General features: G+C 43.3%; 1 long non-coding RNA gene across 2 annotated transcripts in view; it reads right to left on the bottom strand.

Moving 5' to 3' along the window:
• Nucleotides 1-3,745, bottom strand: part of LOC103730886 — a 10,742-nt gene extending 6,997 nt beyond the window's left edge. For both annotated transcript variants that reach the window (XR_607116.3, XR_607115.3), the window contains exon 1: nt 1,282-3,745. This is a non-coding gene — a long non-coding RNA (uncharacterized LOC103730886). The remainder of the gene's footprint in view (nt 1-1,281) is intronic.
• Nucleotides 3,746-13,906: the final 10,161 nt, after the last annotated feature.

The raw sequence follows: 13,906 nt of genomic DNA, 5'->3' as shown, positions 1-13,906 counted from the left end.
CCCAGCCGCCAGGGTTCGTGGGCGGGGCCTGGGCGGGGCGACCGCGCCTCCGTCTCTTGGACAGACCTGGGTCTTCTGTACTGAAAAGCTAGAGCCTATAGGAGGTCTGAGGGCGCGCCTCAGGAGTCCAGCTCGGAAAATCAGTGCCTGTGACTCCTCCAGGTCACACCTCCGCCTCTCCCCTGCTTTGACTTGGAGAGTGTCCTGGGTCTGATTCAGTTCCTAGTGATGCTTCCTTGAGAATGAACACCCGCTCCGTTTATTTTTGTATAGACCTAAACGTCTTAGAGGGGTAAGAGGAAGCCGCATACCCGGGCCCAGTTCTCGCTTTGCCACAGGAAGCACTTTGCCACAGGCTAGGAGAAAAGATCTGCAAATCACATATGTGACAAAGGACTTGTGTTCAGATTGTAGAAAGAACTCACAAAATTCTATAGTAAATAAGAAGACAATTCTTTAGAAAAGACATGGCGAGCCTGACAGCTGGTTCAGTGGTTAAGAACACTCTTGAAGAGGACCTGGGTTTGGTTCCCAGCACCCACATAGTGGCTAACAACAATTCATAACTCTAGTTCCAGAGAATCCAAAACCCTATTCTGACCTCGGCAGGCACTGCACAACATGGATGCACCTGCATACATGCAGGCGATACACCCATATGCATAAAGTAAAAATAATAAATAAAATATTTTAGTGAAGACATGGACTGAAATTTCACTCAAAAAGACGCAGAGATAAACACCTGGAAAAATATCCAGCAGAATTAGAGTTTTGAAAACACCTACTAAAATCAAAACAAGACATGGGTAGAATATAAAATAGGGGTAACATCAAACACTGCCCATGCAGAGAAGTCTAGGCACGCATGCATTGCTGATGTGAGTATAAAACAGCAGGCCACTCTAGAGCAGAGAGTGGTGGGTTCTCACAGGAAACACACTGCTGAGATTGGGATCTGCAGGATCTCCAAAGGCCCATGAGGTAAAGGCTTGGTCCCCAGTGTGTGGTGGCCCTGAGAGTTAGTGGGATGTTTAAGAGGTAAGGGTGAGGGGAATACGATCTCTCATCTTTAGCTGTCCACTCACCATGAGGTAAGCAGCTTGCTTCACCACATGGGTGTCTGTCTCATCATCACAACAGGGCCAAACAAGAATGGACTGACATCTCGATTTACATGAGCCAAAATAAAAAACTTTCCTTCCTGAATTAGTTCCTTCTCTGTTGCTATGAGAGAGCACCATGAGCAAAAGGGACTTAAGGAAAAAAGAATTTTTGACTTACGGTTCCAGAAGATAAGAGTCCATCATGGCTGGGGAGGCATGGCATCAGGCAGGCATGGCGGCTGGGGAGGAAGCTGAGAGCTCACATCTTCAACAGTAAAAATGAAGCAAAGAACATGAAGTTAAGTGGTTCCAGGATTTAATCTCTCAGAACCCTCCCCCAGTGGCATACTTCCTCCAGCAAGGCCACACCACCCTTAAGGTTCCAAGTCCTCCCCAAACAGTGCCATCAACTGGGGCAAAGCGTTCAAACACTTGAGCCTATGGGGATATTTCTCATTCAAACCATAATTTCTCTTTTTTCATTACTGGGAATTGAATTCAGCACCACCACCACCCCATGCTAGGCAAGTGCTCTACCACTGTGTTACAACTCTACCTATCCTCATTTTTTTTGCATTGTGTGTGTGTGTGCGTGTGTGTGTGTGTATGTATGTACCACATGTGTGTCATATGGAGGCCAGAAGAGGTTATCAGATCTGCTGGAACTGTGCCCTTGTCCGCGGGGTCTGCAACGGGGTGTACCTGGATTGGGGGTGGGGATGTAGATGAGGCAAGAGACAAGAGAAATGGAGACAAGACAGTGCTCTGATCAAGTCTCGTTTATTAAAGCACAAGCATGAGTTTAAATAGAGAATGAGAACAAAGAAATGAAGAGTGGGTAATCAAATCAATCAGAACACAGGGGCCCTGACGTACTTTAAGGGAGGAATCTACGGATTACTGGAGAACAGGGCTGTTTACTGGAAAAGAGAACAAGGCTGCGGGCCAAGGTTGCAGGCCCCGGCTGTAAGCCAAGGTTGTGGGCCAAGGTTGTTAGCCCTGGCTGTGAGCCAAGGTTGTGGCCTGCATGGAAAGGTCACCAACTCAGGTCTGCCAGCAGCCCCGAGAAATGGCTGAGCCTCAGGCTCCCAACAGGTCCCCCTTTTTTACTTTATAGAGTTTTAGGGATCGAAGGTTGCTAGACCCTTAGGGAACTGCGCCTGTCTTAGGTTGGAGTATCCTTCCCCAAGGGCTTACCCGTCATTGGATAAGGTAGTAGCATTGGACTACCCTCCTGTCTTAGGTTTCCATCAAGGGGGGATTCTCACGTACCCGTCATTGACTATCCAGTTCATCTCTCAAGGGGGATGGCTAGTAGCACCATCATAGCAACGTGTCCCTATCAACTCGCGATCCATAAGATCAACGCGATGGTAATGGACCTGTATGGGTTTTGCAGCGTGAAGAGCCTCTATTTGCTGCTTAATAAAGAAAAACAGCCTTTTTACCAACAATGGCCCTAGTGTAAGAAGAAGCAGGAGGATGAGGAGGTATGACACCACAGAGGGAATCCAAGAAAGGAAAGGGGAATCCAGCCATCTAGAAGGACTTGGATAAAAATGATGCAGTTTATAACTGATGGTCTGCAGGGTCTGTATATTCTGCTCCACTAATCCCAATTCATTGACGTAGAAACAGCATTCTTCCTGTAAGAAAAGGCAAGTTCCCCCCTTTTCAGCAGTAATAAGATCAAGGGCCCTACGATTTTGAAGGGCAACTTGTGCCAAGGAAGTCAGCTGGCATTGCAAGGACGCAAGGCTACTGGCTGTGGATTCTATAACTTGTTGTAATTGGGAATTAAATTCTTTTGCAGTATAGAGTATGTCCCAAAGCCCCTGCTTAGAAAGACTAGCAGAAACAGTAAATCCTATCACAATTGCAAAAGGGATAAATACTCCTTTCTTAATGCGTGGGCAGAGTAGCCAGGCGAACTCCTCTGGCAAATACATGTTTAGCTGGGGCACAATAGTAATTAATACACAGGGTCCTGGAGATCTGTTGATACAGGGATTCATTGCACCAGAAAGATGTAAGAGGGGGAGCATAAATAGGTGAACTGACAGAGCGATTACTGCGACATATGAAGGAAGGGGAGATGTAGATAGCAGTGATATAGCAGAGGGAAATATTTTGCACAGGATTAGGAAGTAATGAAATTGACGGCATGGGGGGAGAAGGTACAGTGCCAGCGGTGCCGATGTTGAGTGCAGAGGAATTATTAACAGGGACAGCAGCTAGTAAGGGCCGAACCAAGAAGGCACATAACAAACACAATGAAGCATTAATATTAGAAAGGTTCATCAACTGTAGAGCAAAATTTAAATAATTAGGCCAAAGGGCAAGATTAAGGGTGGAGTTTGACTGTATGGCAGACTGAAGCTTAGTCTCACTCATGATGATAACCTGTCTTACTTGTTTATCAATGGCAGCAGGGACCAACTGGAGGGAAATAGATAAAGACCCCACCGGGAGTAAGGCGAACCCATTATTATCAAAAATTTTCCCTCGCACTCCATTCTGCCACCTGACATCCCAAGGGTCGTTTATACAAATTATGAATTGACCTTTATCATTACTATCTGTGAGACACCTGCATCTATTATCATAAGTGAAACATATATGAGATCTCGATTTAGAGATAAAATAGATGAAGTGATCGGAATGACAATGGTTGCTTGACAACCCTTCACTGGACAACGGACAGTGCCAATGATCTTCATGTCATCATCAGAATATGTTTTTCCTTCTTTAACTTGAAATTCCCACTGCATCACCTTCTGTGACCAAACAAAGCCAATCAGGAGAAACAGGATGCAGCAGACAGAAGCCATTACAATCTAAAAGAAAACAGAGAAAAGAAAAAAACATTTCTCAGGGAGCTTCATCTTCCCTTGAACATTGATTAGTATCTATTTGCTTTACTAAGCGTTCAGGCAACCAACGGGCTATGTCATGTTGCTGTGAATAAATGCAGACAGATCCTCTGCCCCATATTAATACTGGATCCGGGCCATGCCACAAATTATCCAGGGGGTCTTTCCATTTGACCATGGCATACTGTCTTTTTGATTCCGGATGCCAAAAACGATCTGCAGCCGACTTACCATGAGCATCTAAATTTAGAAAATTTAAAATAAAGAGTATATGAGTTAATAAATTCCTGGGGGATCCCCTGCTGGGATACCACTCCCCCTTTTTCACTTTATTTAATGTATTTTTTATAAGCAAATGAGCTCTTTCAACTATGCCTTGGCCCTGTGGGTTATAAGGAATTCCCGTAGTATGTTGTATCTGCAAAGCGTTGCAGAAATTTTGAAAGGCTCAAGATACATATCCAGGACCATTATCCGTTTTAATATTTTTGAGGGTACCCAGTATAGAAAAACAATGGCGCAAATGAGCAATAACATGTTTAGTAGCTTCCCCTGTTTGTAAGGAAGTACAAAGAAATCCACTGAAAGTATCAATGCAAACATGAATACATTTAAATTTGCCAAAATCTTTATAATGAGATACATCCATTTGCCAAAGCATGTTAGGGACCAGTCCTCTAGGATTAACTCCTAGATGGGGAACAGGAAGAAAAGTGACACAAGTCTTACATCCTTTAACTATTTGTCTAGCTTGTTCCCTAGTGAGTTTAAACATTAATCTCAAGGAAGCTGCATTGAGATGATGCAACTCATGAGCCTGTTGAGCTTGAGTAACATTAGAAGGAGTAGCAATAGCAACAAGCCTGGTGGCTGCATTGACAACCTGATTGCCAGCTGTTAAAAGCCCAGGAAGGTTAGAATGTGCTCAAATGTGGCCTAAAAAGAATGGGGCCATCCTCTGGTGAATGAGGTGTTGGCACTGACGAAAAAGATTTGCAGCTTCAGAAATATGCCCAATTATAGGAACAGTTTCTAAAGAGGTACAGCACGAGCAATATATGCACTGTCAGTATATATATCAAGAGTGTATCAGGAAACATAGAGAAAACTGATATAATGGCAGACAGTTCCACCAGTTGTGCAGAGGTTTTATTAGTTTGAAATTGCACAAACTGATCGTTCCAAGTATAGGCTGCCATGCCATTGGAGGAACCATCTGTAAAAACTAACAAAGCAGTAGGTAAAGGCTGCTGACTAGTAATGCATGGAAAAATGAAGGTATGCAGATTAAAAAATTGAATGAGCTTGTCAGGTGGGTAATGATTATCTAAAATTCCTGGAAAATTAGCACAAGCGATCAGCTACGCCTCTGAATTTTGACGTACCCAATTAATATGATCTTTGGTATAAGGCTGTGCAATATGAAGAGGGTCCATACCAAAATATTTACGACTATGATCCTGACCAATAATCATTAATTCAGCCACTGCATCATAATATGGAAGCAATACCCTTTTTGGTGAGACAGGCAAGTGTACCCACATAAGAGGATGATCGGGCTCCTGCCAAAGAAGACCCGTAGGTGATAGTTGGGTATTAAAAATTATGAGCCATAAGGGCTTGTAATAATCTACATTGGTAACAAATTGATTAGCAATTGCTTCCTCAACTCTGAGTATGGCAACTCTGGCCTCCTCAGTAAGTGCCCTGGGTGAAGTTGGATTTGCATCCCCTTTAAGGATATCAAAGAGAGGCTTTAAGCCCCCAGTGGTCAACTTTAAGTAAGGACGTAGCCAATTAATATCACCTAATAGTTTTTGGAAATCATTTAAGGTGTGCAGTTTATCTAATCTAAGGATAGCCTTCTGACTAGTTATTTTTTGTCCATCAATCTGAAAACATAAATAAGAATAAGGATCCTGCATTTGCACCTTTTCAGGAGCAATTTACAAGCCTGCATCCAATAAATCAGATTTTAACTGGATCCTGTGTTTGCACCTTTTTAGGGGCTATTTGTAAGCCAGCATCCAATAAATCAGATTTTAACTGAGCATAACATTGTAACACCACTTTTCCTGATGCACCTGCTATCAGAATATCATCAATATAATGAATTATATACATAGATGGCCAAGCATTTTTAGTATTTTGAAGAGCTGCAGCTACAAACTTTTGACAAAGGGTAGGGCTATTGGCCATTTCTTGAGGCAAAACCTTCCACTGATATTTCTTTATAGGCTCATTATAATAAATAGAAGGAAGGCTAAAAGCAAAGCGTTTGCGATCCTCAGGATATAAGGGAATGGTGAAAAAACAGTCCTTAAGGTCTACTACTATCTTAAAATATCCTTGTGGTATGGCAACTGGCGAAGGCAAACCTGGCTGTAAAGTTCCCATGAGGACCATAGTAGCATTGACTGCTCTTAAGTCTTGCAATAATCTCCATTTTCCTGACTTCTTTTTAATAACAAATATGGGTGTATTCCACAGAGAACAAGTCTCTTCAATGTGCCCTGCCTCAAGTTGTTCCTGCACCAAATGAGTGGCTGCTGCCAATTTCTCTGCTGTAAGCGGCCATTGAGCTACCCAAACCGGATCATCTGATTGCCAGGTTATACGATCCACATAGTTTGAGGGTGCAGGACTGTCAACAGCTGCCATCATAAATTTCCCAAGCCACGCTTATCATTCTGACCTATGCATTCTAAAGGTGACAACCGTCCATTTTCTAACTTCCCTAATCCTTTACCAGGGCTGTATCCTTGAGTGAGCATCTGTGCAGTAACAACATCGTTTGGACTACACATAACAATTCCCATTTGTGAAAGCAGATCTCTCCCCCACAGGTTTACTGATAAATAAGGGACCACAAAAGGCTTAATTAAACCAGAATTATTCATGGAATCTTTCCAAGTGAGAAATTTCGAGCTCTGTTTTGGGTTTTGGCTCTGTCCTTTACCTTTTTTTCATTAAGCCATAAAGTCAACATCGGTTTTTTGTGAGTAATGGCTTGTACCCAATAAGCATCGGATGAACCGAAGTTTTTATTTCCTCTGCTTCTTCCCTGAACAAGATGATTGGACTTAACCAGGGGAATTAAAACTATCTGAGCAATATGTTCCCCTTGTGGAATGGTGACTATATTGTTAACAGCTCGGGCTAAATTTTTTATTTCCCCAGTATAGTCTGCATCAGTAATCCCAGGCACAACAGATAGGCCTTTAAGAGCAGTACTCCCGTGCCGTAATATCAGCCCGCAAGTATTGGTGGGGAATGGTCCATAAATTCCAGTTGCTATGGTCTGAACTCCCATGTCTGGAGTCAATACTGTGTAGGAGAAGGAACTGAGGTCCAATCCTGCGCGTCCTGGGGTCGCTCAGTTGAGGTCAGAAATGGATTGCTGCTGCTGGCGGGAACGAAGCTGACTGCCCCAAAAACTTGTCTTGGGGCCTGGGGCTGGCCCCTCCACCCGTTTCCCTGATGTGGAGGTAAAAGTCTCCCTTCAATTATCAGTTTTAGACCTACATTTGTTAAGCCAATGTTTTCCCCTTCTACATCTGGGACATACATAATCTTGGAGCTCTCTCATCTTTCATCTTTTGCTGATCATCATGCATTCTACATTCCTGGGCAAAATGCCCAATTTTACCACATTTAAAACACTCTTTGCCTTTATTTTTACTTTTCTCAGCCAAAAAATCTTTCACAGTTTGTTCATTAAAAGCTGCTGCCATGGCAAGTCCCTGCTGATAAGACGGATCTATGTCTGAACACAGGCATATATAGCCAGTTAAATCAGTCTTTTTTCTATAAGGCCTAATGGCTGCCTGGCAGGATTAGAATTCTCATAAGCCAACTATTTCACACACTCTAGCCCTGCATCAACATTCCCAAATATTCTCCCTGCTGTAGTCATTAATCGATGGACAAAGTCTGCAAATGGTTCATGAGACCCCTGTTTGACTAAACTGAGAGAGGCTCCCAGGTCCCCTTTAACTGGAAGGTTCCTCCATGCTTTAGTGGCAGCAGCCTGAACTTGTGAGTAAAGTCCTGGGTCATATTGCATTTGTCGTTCATTAGTCCCATACTGACCTTCGCCCACTAACATATCAAGATCCCATCCATTCCTAGCTTGCTAGTTTCTTCTAGTTGTCTCCTTACAATTCTCAAAATACTCTGATTTCCAGAGCAAACACTCACCCCCACTAAGGACCGCTCTTGCTACTGTATTCCAATCAATGGGAGTTAACCATTCTTCAGCCATACCTTCAAAGACTGTTACAGTATACAGGGCTGTGGCTCCATACTGAGACACAGCAGTTTTTAATTCTATAATAAATGGAAAATCAAAACCCTCATGATGTCGCCAAGCTTGCCTTTGGTCATCTACAGCTTCTGTCACAGGAAAAGCCTCCATATAGGAGGGAGGTTTAACAGGTTCATGTTCATTAAGATTCTCTTTATATGAATGGAGACCGGGCCCCCTAGGAATCTGGCGAGCTACATCCCTGTCTACCACTGTCTCCATGCATGTCCTGAGGTTCTGCAATTTAAGTATCAATGATTGACGCATTTCCTCTAGTTTAATTTATTCCTGCAATTGTGCTATCTGTTCCTTTAACTCCGATCTAGGATCTATTGCTGCCATTACAGTTGGAACAGGTGGTACACCAAAAGAAGGAGGGCGGTCATATTCTTGCCTCTCATGGTCAGTTAATGATCTAGTCTCAGTTTTGCAAATCAATCCCTCTTTCTCAGACTCTGCACCACCTGTATCTGAAAATAGACATTCCGGTAAAAGAGGATAGATACGAATATATTCTTTTTTAGACTCTTAGGCATCCTCCTGATTTTCCTTTTCTTTAACTGACTCTGAAGACTCCTTACTTAAGTTTTTTGAAGAGTCCTCATCTTCAAGAGAAATTAAGTCAGGCTCATCCTTGGGAATTTCCCTCAGCTCTGACCTGGAACTATTTCTAAAAATCTCTTCAGCTCGGGCAATCGCCGCCACTACTGGTTCATGTTCATCTCTCTTATCTATTAACTCTTTTATTAAATTCCAATAAGAAAAAGCAGTAACAGGGACCTTTCCAGGTCCAAACACTGTATAATAATCTTGTAATGCATTTCCTATTCTTCTACATCTTTTCATATCTATAACCCCTTCTTGGGGGAACCAGGGACAAAGGTCCTTCACAAAATCAAAGAAATGAAATAAATCATCAGTTGTTACCTTTACTCCTCTTGCCTTGAGAGCTTCCCTTACATGTATGACATAAATCTGATGCTGACTTAATGCTTGCCCCATGATTGGACGACTTGACTTACCTTCAGCTCGGTCGTGGCAGGCTCCCATAGCGTCTCCGAACTACTTGAGATGTAGCGGGTGCGCACCCCTTCTTCTACGTCATCTCCCTCACGTTGTACCCAGTATCCAAGCACCACGTGGGGCGCCACTCTGCCCCGGCCCATGGGGTCTGCAACGGGGTGTACCTGGATTGGGGGTGGGGATAAAGATGAGGCAAGAGACAAGAGAAATGGAGACAAGACAGTGCTCTGATCAAGTCTCGTTTATTAAAGCACAGCATAAGTTTAAAGAGAGAATGAGAACAAAGAAGTGAAGAGTACGTAATCAAATCAATCAGGACACAGGGGCCCTGACGTACTTTAAGGGAGGAATCTACTGATTACCGGAGAACAGGGCTGTTTACTGGAAAAAAAACAAGGCCACGGGCCAAGGTTGTGGGCTCCGGCTGTAAGCCAAGGTTGTGGGCCAAGGTTGCGGGCCCCGGCAGCGAGCCAAGGTTGTGGCCTGAATGGAAAGGTCACCAACTCAGGTCTGCCAGTAGCCCTGAGAAATGGATGAGCCTCCCAACAGAACTGCAGTCATAGATGGTTGTGAGCCATCTAATATGGGTACGAGGAACAGAACTCAGGTCCTCTGCAAAAGCAGCATGCACTTGTAACTATTGACAAACCCCTGCAGCCCCTATCCTCATTTTAAAATTTTTATTTATGGCAGGCGTGGTGGCACATGCCTTTAATCCCAGAACTTGGGAGGCAGAAGCAGGCGGATCTTTGTGAGCTCAAGGCCAGCTTGGTCTATATACTGAGTTCAGGTCAGCTGGGACTACAGAAAGACCCTGTCTCAAAAAGACAAAAATAAATGATTTTTTTAAAAATTTTATTTATTATTTTTATGTTATATATATGAGTGTTATGTCTGCATGTAAGGAAGTGAACCCATGTCATGCAATGCCTGTAGAGGACAGAAGAGGCTGTCAGATCCCCTGGAACTGCAGTTATGGACAGTTGTTAGCTGCCATGTGGGTACTGGGATTTGAAGCTGGGTCTTTTGCAAGAACAGTCGGTATTCTTAACTGCTGAGCCATCTCTCCAGCCCCTATTTATTTGTTTTTATTTTATGTGTTTGAGCGTTTTGCCTGCATGTAGGTAAGGATACCACATGTGTTCAATGTCCACGGAGGCCAGAAGACTGCATTGCATTCCCTGGAACTGGAATTACAAATGGCTGGAAGCCATATGTGGGTGCTGGAAACTGAGCCTGGGTCCTGTGCAAGAGCAGCCAGAGCTCTTAACTGCTGAGTCATCTCTCCAGCTCCTCCCCCATCCGCATTTTTTAAAATATATCTATTTATTTATATGTGTGGAGGGAAGAGATTCACACATGCATGCATCTGGAGAACAACTTGCAGAAATCAGTTCTTTCCTTCCACTATCTAGGCTCCAGGGACTGAACTTGGGTCATCAGGCTTGCCTTTACACTCTGAGTCATTGTGCTGGCCTTCCCGTCCTCTTTTTGAGTGGACCATCTCAGGTACATTTTTATAAAAACTGAAGGCTAACTAACACATACACTCAACTATATGATGTTGGAGTATGAAAAAAGAATAATATTTTGATTTATGCAACAATTTTGTCCCATCTCAAAGGATTTTCTGGGGGAAAATGTTGATCACGGGTGGGTGAAAACCTTTAAATAACTATAAACTTTATATAAATATAAATTTATAGTCTGAAAAAACAGAATCATATAGTAGGAGAGGAAATTAATGACAGAGAAATGAGGGAATGGGATTCCATGAGAGAACAAGGAGAGTTCCTTGTCCTACAATTGAGTGCGTCTTCAAGTAGATCCCAAGGGCATCTAGAATAGAGACGCCACAGAGAGCGAAGTACAGACACCTAAGCATGTGCACATAAATCTGACATCTGATGAAGGTTGGTGGTTTCTACAACCTCCATCTCCTCAGGAATTCTCCGCTGTATAGTTATGCAAGTTGTTACCATCAGGGACAATTTGGTGAAGGGGATAGATGATCTCTATGCATAAGGTTTGACAGCTACACACAAATCTAGATAGATATCAAAATATCATTTTTTTTAGATTATTTAATTTGAAGATGATGGTAGCTGAACAAAAATGAGGCAACAAAATAAGCCATGTTAGGTAGGTGTGCTAGTACATGCTTTTAATCCCAGCATTTAGAAGGCAGGGCAGGGGGATCTCTGAGTTCAAGGACATCTGGCCTACATAGAGAGTTTCAGGTTACCCAGTGATATACAGTGAGACTCTGCCTAAATAACAGCAACAACTAAAGAATTAGTAACTCTGTGTTACAGATGAGGGATCAGTGCTTAAGTGTGTGTTTTCTAAATCTTTTCATCTAGATGTTTCCATCTGCAATCCTTCTGTGTGGAGGGAGGAGCAGGCTACTTCACAGGTGTGGAGTCAGAAGACAACACAAGAACCTGTTCTCTTCTTCCACAATCTGGGTTCCAAGGATCAACCTCAGGTTTGATGACAAGCACTTTGACCTGAGGATCCACTGGCCAACCTTCATTTGAAATCCCAAATGGATCTTAATAGTCACAATATGAAACGCAAAGAGAGATTAACACTGGGATGTAAGACTATCACTTGAGTGTCCAAAGGAGACACCAGCCCTTTGCCTTCATATCCATGGTCTTTCCCTCAGATGCTGCTTCTTTAACAGAGCAGAGATCAGACTCTGGTGGAATGGTGTGATGTCACAGATGCCTTCAGAATGTTTGATCTCAAACTCTTAGTTACAGCCAGTGCTCTCCTCACAGCTGTGAAGCTGAGCTCTGGGCACGTGTGAGAGGGGCTTTGAGGGCCTCGATCCTGAGAAGGCCAAGCAGGTGCTCACAGAGGGTAAGTGTCACCCAGTGTTACACTACACTAAATGTCAGATCCTGAACTGTGTTCCTTCAAAGACTTGGGAGTGTTTCAGGTACCCCTGGGCATCTCTAGATAAAAAAATAGAGATATAGCAGGATTTAAAATACGTTTTGGTTGAGTGATAGAAGAGAGTAGGAGGGAATTTGGGCTAAAGACAGAATCAAGTATTGAAAAAAAAAAAGGGAGCGTCAAGGGGAAACTTGGTCACCAATGACTGCCTTCACACAGAGTTAGAGGGACATGCTGTGGGCCACTCTGGTCAGATTTTTGACTACACTTAGTTATCTGAGAGTTTACAGTACTGCACATAGCCATACTGACAAAGAAAACAAGAAGTACAAAAGGTGATCCAGGCTGACTCTTGGAAAAGAGATGGAAGCTCACCAGTCATTCTTTCCAAAACTCATAGTGGTCTAAACAAAGAAAGGGAGAAACCCTAGACATGTTCAAGATTTAAAAAATCCTTACCTCACCGATCAGAAGGACTAAGTGAGATGGTGGTTCTGCACAGATCAACATCTCCTTTAATAAGGAATCAAGAAGTGCTGGGGACATAGCTACATGGCAGAGCACTTCCTTAGCATGTGTGAAGTCCTAGGTTCATTTCCCACCAACTGGGAAAATAATTTAGCTACCTCTATTGCACTTTTAATTACTTTTTTGTTTTAAACAAAGGGAAACAGAGATATCCTGGTTGGAATTCCATCTTTAACCTGTTCTAAGACAACAGAGAGTAGACGGGATTCCCCTGACGTCTACAGCAATTGCATCAGAGATGGAGCAGGAATATCAGAACCTAAGGAAGAAGGGTAAGGAAAGGGGATCCAGGGAAAGGGAGTCAGGTGTGTGTGCCCCTAGTCCTCGTGACCCCTGGTCTCCAGGTGAATGAAGGATGGAACAGGATGACCACCACACCTAGTCTCATTATTTCTCAAGTATCCTGAGCCAGGCTCTAAAGGTACATGGCAAGGGGTACCCTGGTGAGAAGTTCACTTCTGCAGCTATGACAGAATGGGAACCAACACATTCGTTTGTCTCTACAGAGGTATCCCACATTCAGAACAGTCCAGGGAAAGAGGTAACAGAGAGCAACCTCTGCTTGGCAAAAAAACATAGAGTAACTCCATTCCTAGACTGCTTTGTAGACAGGAGCAGAGGGGGTGGATGAGGGCCATTCTTCTCAGATGTCTTCACATGACACATGAAAATTATTCACAACATGGTGGATGGGAGATGGTTCAGTGGTTAAGAGAACTGAGTGCTCTTGCAGAGGACACTGGTTCAATTCCCAACACCCAGATGGCAGCTAACAACTGTCTATAACTCTAGTTCCAGGGGAATTCAACACGCAAAATAAAAATAATAAATATTTTTAAAAATATTCAGACATCTGAGAAGGGAAAGAGGGCAGATGGCCCAAGCTCACTACTCAGGTGGGTCCATCCCATAGTCATGCACATGGGGCCTTCTCTCCCGGCAGCCCTACAAGCCAGCAGCCCTGCTACCTCTAGTACTGCCCCTGCTGTGTTCACACCTGAGAAGAGATGCAAGAGAAAGAGGGTCCAGAAGGAAGACAACTCTGTGGACGTCAAGAAAGGTATGCATCCTCCACCACCCTCAAATTTCCTGTGCAATTCCAGGGGAATTCAACACACAGAATAAAAATAATAAATATTTTTAAAAAATATTCAGACATGTATGAAGGG

This window comes from Nannospalax galili, unplaced genomic scaffold (assembly GCF_000622305.1).
Source record: "Nannospalax galili isolate Female #2095 unplaced genomic scaffold, S.galili_v1.0 scaffold694, whole genome shotgun sequence".
In the NCBI taxonomy this organism is placed as follows: domain Eukaryota; kingdom Metazoa; phylum Chordata; class Mammalia; order Rodentia; family Spalacidae; genus Nannospalax; species Nannospalax galili.
The sequence above is the reverse complement of the archived record's forward strand: the minus strand, read 5'-3'. Positions and strand labels throughout refer to the sequence as shown.